The 4,526-nt window shown below is 51.7% G+C and overlaps 1 long non-coding RNA gene across 1 annotated transcript in view; it reads right to left on the bottom strand.

Annotated features, from left to right (window-relative positions):
- Positions 1 to 3,637: 3,637 nt before the first annotated feature.
- The window catches only part of LOC127750909 (uncharacterized), a 2,920-nt gene continuing 2,031 nt past the window's right edge, over positions 3,638 to 4,526 (bottom strand). The window contains exons 2-3 of the long non-coding RNA XR_008011889.1: positions 4,130 to 4,247; positions 3,638 to 3,951 (exon numbers count right to left, since the gene is read on the bottom strand). This is a non-coding gene — a long non-coding RNA (uncharacterized LOC127750909). The remainder of the gene's footprint in view (positions 3,952 to 4,129; positions 4,248 to 4,526) is intronic.

Below are 4,526 nucleotides of genomic sequence, written 5' to 3'. Positions count from 1 at the left end.
AACGCCTACGGCAAATCCTGGCAACCACCGCTAAGGGTGTAAATGGGGGTAACCAAGGTTCAAAACTTCTCCCAAAAAGTATTTCTTTTTATGTTCTTCTAAGGGGTAACTCGTCAAAGTAGAGCCCTTTGGGCGAAAATTTCGTCCGTTTTGCTCTATCTCTAAGAGGGTCTTTTTTGACGAAAATAAGCTAAAAATTGCCACAGTGAACAATAAGTTGTAGAAAAAGGCCTAAAAACCGCAAAATAGAAAGGAAACCCTTCCCCCACGCCCAAAATCGTTTTCTAAGCAGAAGGGTGGGTTGTAGTCGCGGTGCTTCACCGTTACATCCCTTTCTCGAGTCCTTGGGGCAAACTCAATGACGACGGGTTTAAGCGGGCCGAAGGCCCGCTACATCATTCGATCATGTTCTTCAGCAGATCGCGTGACAGAAATGGTCGGGCCGCAGGCCCGACCATTGCCGCCGGCAGGCCAAGCAGGCCCGGCCCCTGCCGAACGGAGTTGCCGGCGGAGCGAAGCGGAGCTGGCAACTTCGTTTGGCGGAAGGGCGGGCCTGCTTGTTCTCTCTCAGGTTGGCAGAATCAGGCTGTTGACGATGAGTGTTTTGCGGCACCCCACCACACCGCGCAGCCCCCTCTGCGTCTCTTGCGATGTCGCGAACGGTTTTGGCGGGCTAACGGCGACGAGAACATCTTGGCGACCTCAGCGTTAACTTCTCTCTACGTATTAAGTGAACTATATCTGGTAATATCAACCGATTTGAACTTCTTTGATTAAGCGAGTGAGGTTCAGACTCAATAAACCGTTACAATCATCAATTCAAATCAAAGGCTCTGTTACCTAACCTTGCCGGCTGTACCACAACTACTCAAATTCTTAATAGAAACTAATGTTGCTTTTTTATGTGACTTTTGTTCTCTCAAGTTCTGTCTGTTTACACTTCCTGTAATAACTTTGGTTGTTTACCCTGTTCAGCTAACGGTTTTTTGGGTTATATTCCGAATTTTATAGTCCGGTGAGGGTGAGGAAAGTACTTTGAGTTGACCTATCAAAGACATTTCTCATTCAGTCGCTTTATTACCATTTATTTCCTGATATATCAATTGATCCTCTGCAGTCATTGAAAGAAAAGTAAAGCACGTTAGCATTTTACCTTGATTTTACGAGTATTTAGTGACTAGGAGTGTGTGTAGGAAGTGGTGTTTGCTTTGTTGAGTGCTGCTCTTTGTTCGGTGCTGCTTCGTGGTGGATCGGCAGATGATTTCTTGGTCTCGAGCCGAGCCGCCTCTGCCTTTTCCCGCGCTGCCGCCGGGCAGGACGCCACGTCCTATTCTAACGGTTTTCCTTGGTGTTTTGGGAGTGAAGTTGCAACCTCTGTGGTTGTGGCACCTGCGACAGCTGCGGTTCGTGGCCTGTTTGATCCCGCCGGTCCCAGCGAACCCACACGGGAAAAAAAAGAGTTAGGTGCTCCAGCTTAACATTCGGTATGCGAGCCAAAAGTAAGCTGCCTGGAGGACAGACAGGAAAATTAGGAACAGTAGCTTATTAATTCGGTGCGTGAGCTAATCTGTGACTGTCGCAGATAAAGCGTTCCCTGTAGTAGCCCAACTACATTAGTTGTCCGAACGAATGCGAAATACCATTCGCTCGTTACCCAACCCCCGCTCCGCTGACGCTGAGTAGTCGTAGCCTCCCCCCCCCCCTCCTCTTCCTCCTGCCCCACGCCACTGGGGCAGCGAGCCCAGAAGTGCACGACAAAAATCTTTTACGACGTACAGCGCACGACACACGACGAGAAGTCTCCTTATGGCTTCGTGTTTTGCGCTTTAGCACCCCCAAAGCGCAAACGCAAAGCCTTAAGCAGAGGTCTTGTGTCATTTCAAATTGTGGTAACATTTCTTGTATCACTGTGTAAACACAATATCTTTGCAAAAGGAATTGTAATATCAGGCCCCGCGCGTGAAGCCTCCTTGGACCACATTGAGTATTGAATAATGTGGGCTTTTCGGATGCTTCTAGACGACACGCTGATGCGTAGAAACATGTCGCACTTCGCTCTACATATTCCGTCTCTTTCTACAGCAGCTCAGACATGCGTAACAACAGAGACGTAGCCGTGTCGCTCTGAACGCAGCCCTGCTAACGCTGCAGCACAAAGGCGATAGCGGCGTATCGGTAGTAAAACCTCCATAGATGCAAATATTAAGGACCGGCCCCTGCCCCGATAAATGAAGACGTTCACGCGACTCTCCCCTAAGCCGGCTTGATTGACAGGCCGTACTCCGCCGAGTGGAGCACGTGCCCGAGCACTACCTGGCCCGGCCCCCGCCCGAGAGACATCCCCGGCCACCCGACCAGCAGCGGGTGCACAGGGTCGAAGTTGGGCTGGCGCAGTTGGGCCAGGCAGCGATCGGGCTGGCGCGGTTCACCTCTCGGGCGAGCCGGCACACAATAGACTTTATGGCCGGGCGAGGCTCTGAGCTCTCCTCAACCAATATCTGGCAAACGTTTTGACAACTTCCATATTTGCAAGACCTCGGTCCCGATTGCTGTGCATCTACGGAGGTTTTACTGTAAAGAGCACAGCATACCGGGGACGAGGGGGAAATCACTCGCGTACTAACTCGTACACCCGGGCCTGTACTAAAGGCGTACTAACGGCGTAATAACGCGTACTAATGGTAAAAATGAAGCGTAATAGTGCTGAAATAACAAAATTTTGTAAAAATTGTGAAAAATGACGTTAAAATTAGGGTGTAATAACGTGTACTAACGTACTAACTCGTACACTGTCAGAAGAGCCATTGGCCACCAAGCACTCGCCCCCCCCCCTCCACTTCCATTCGCCTGCCCCTGATCGTCGTTCAAACGGATCGCGTGAAATACGTCGGGATCACGTAGATTATGTGCGGACCTCGTAGAGTATGTGCGGATGTCATAGATGATGTACGAATTATGTCCTCGGTGTATACTGATCACGTACAGTGACTTACCCCTCGTCGATGACGCCCTTGCGCACAGCGTGTATGTGTGTGTGTGTGTGGGTGTGCACACGCTTGCATGTGCAGGGCTTGCAGCGCGCCCCGCGCTGCTATGGGGCGTGCAGTAATGTCGGATACTTGTAACCAATGTGTGTTTATGACCGTCTTTTACAGACGCTGTCTATGTCCTGGGAGGCGCCGGGAGGAGTTTCGCCGCCAAGTGACCCCCGCCCACCCCTCCGCCCTGGTGTGTCGCCGCGCCCACCCAACCCCAGCAGGCATGTCGATAACGTCAACGCCTTGGACAAGGTAAGTCTAGTTGCTGCTGCTGCAGCCGCTGCCATGTCATGACCTTTGAGTTTCTTCTTTGTGCAGTTCCCTGTGCCCCCACCCCCCGCCGCCGTGCCCGAGGCCCAGGAGGTAGAGACAGCGGCACCGGCAATTGACTCATCCAAGGTATGTGAGAGCGTGGGCGATTGCGCGGTTTCACTATGGTTCATATTCTGAGTCCATCTATAAACACATGAAGGGGTTAGGTGTCGTACTGTAGACGTAGGCGAAGTTGGCCAACCAGTTGGCCAACCAACCCATCCAACCTTACACGGAGTCGACTTTCGTCGATTTTCTTATTTTTTTATTTTTTTTCAGCGCAGATGAAGCCGAAGTGAAATACACGCAGTCAGGCACTGTTCCTGGGTGTATCCCCCACCTCCTCATGACCCCCAGACACGTCTTGGCATTAAAAAACACAACCCCACAAACAGCATCCAAGGCGACTTCGGAGGCTGAGACCTTTTTTGTCTCGGGTGCCACGGGTACCCCGCCTCTTCGGAAGTGTTCTAGGGCAACCCGACAGTGCTGCCAAAACACCGGAAGTCGAAATTTGAGCCCAGAAAAAAAGGTCTCAGGACTCAAAGTCGGCCAAACGCTTATCTCCCCCGTGATCTCGGCCGACTTTGGAGGCTGAGACCTTTTTTGTCGCGGGTACCCCGGGTCCTCCGTAGGTCCCAATGTGTTCTAGGGCAACCTGACAGTGCTGCCAACACACCGAAAGTCAAAATTTGAGCCCAGAAAAAAAGGTCTCAGGGCTCAAAGTCGGCCGAATGCTTATCTCCGTCGTTATCTCGGCTGACTTTGGAGGCTGAGACCTTTTTTGTCTCGGGTGCTACGGGTATCCCGTCTGTTCGAAAGTGTTCTAGGGCAACCCGACAGTGCTGCCAACACACCGGAAGTCGAAATTTGAGCCCAGAAAAAAAGGTCTAAGGGCTCAAAGTCGGCCGGAAGCGCTGAGACCTTTTTTGTCTCGGGTACCCCGGGTCGTCCGTAGGTCCTAATGTGTTCGTGGACAACCCGACAGTGCTGCCAACACACTGGAAGTCGAAAATTGAGCCCAGAAAAAAAGGTCTCAGGGCTCATAGTCGGCCAAACGCTTATCTTCACCGTGATCTCGGCCAACTTTGGAGGCTGAGACCTTTTTAGTCTCGGGTGCCACGGGTACCCCGTCTGTTCGAAAGTGTTCTAGGGCAACCCGACAGTGCTGCCAAC

Source organism: Frankliniella occidentalis, unplaced genomic scaffold, assembly GCF_000697945.3.
Source record: "Frankliniella occidentalis isolate FOCC.00 unplaced genomic scaffold, Focc_3.1 Scaffold285, whole genome shotgun sequence".
Taxonomy (NCBI): domain Eukaryota; kingdom Metazoa; phylum Arthropoda; class Insecta; order Thysanoptera; family Thripidae; genus Frankliniella; species Frankliniella occidentalis.
This window is presented reverse-complemented; position numbering and strand designations above follow the sequence as displayed.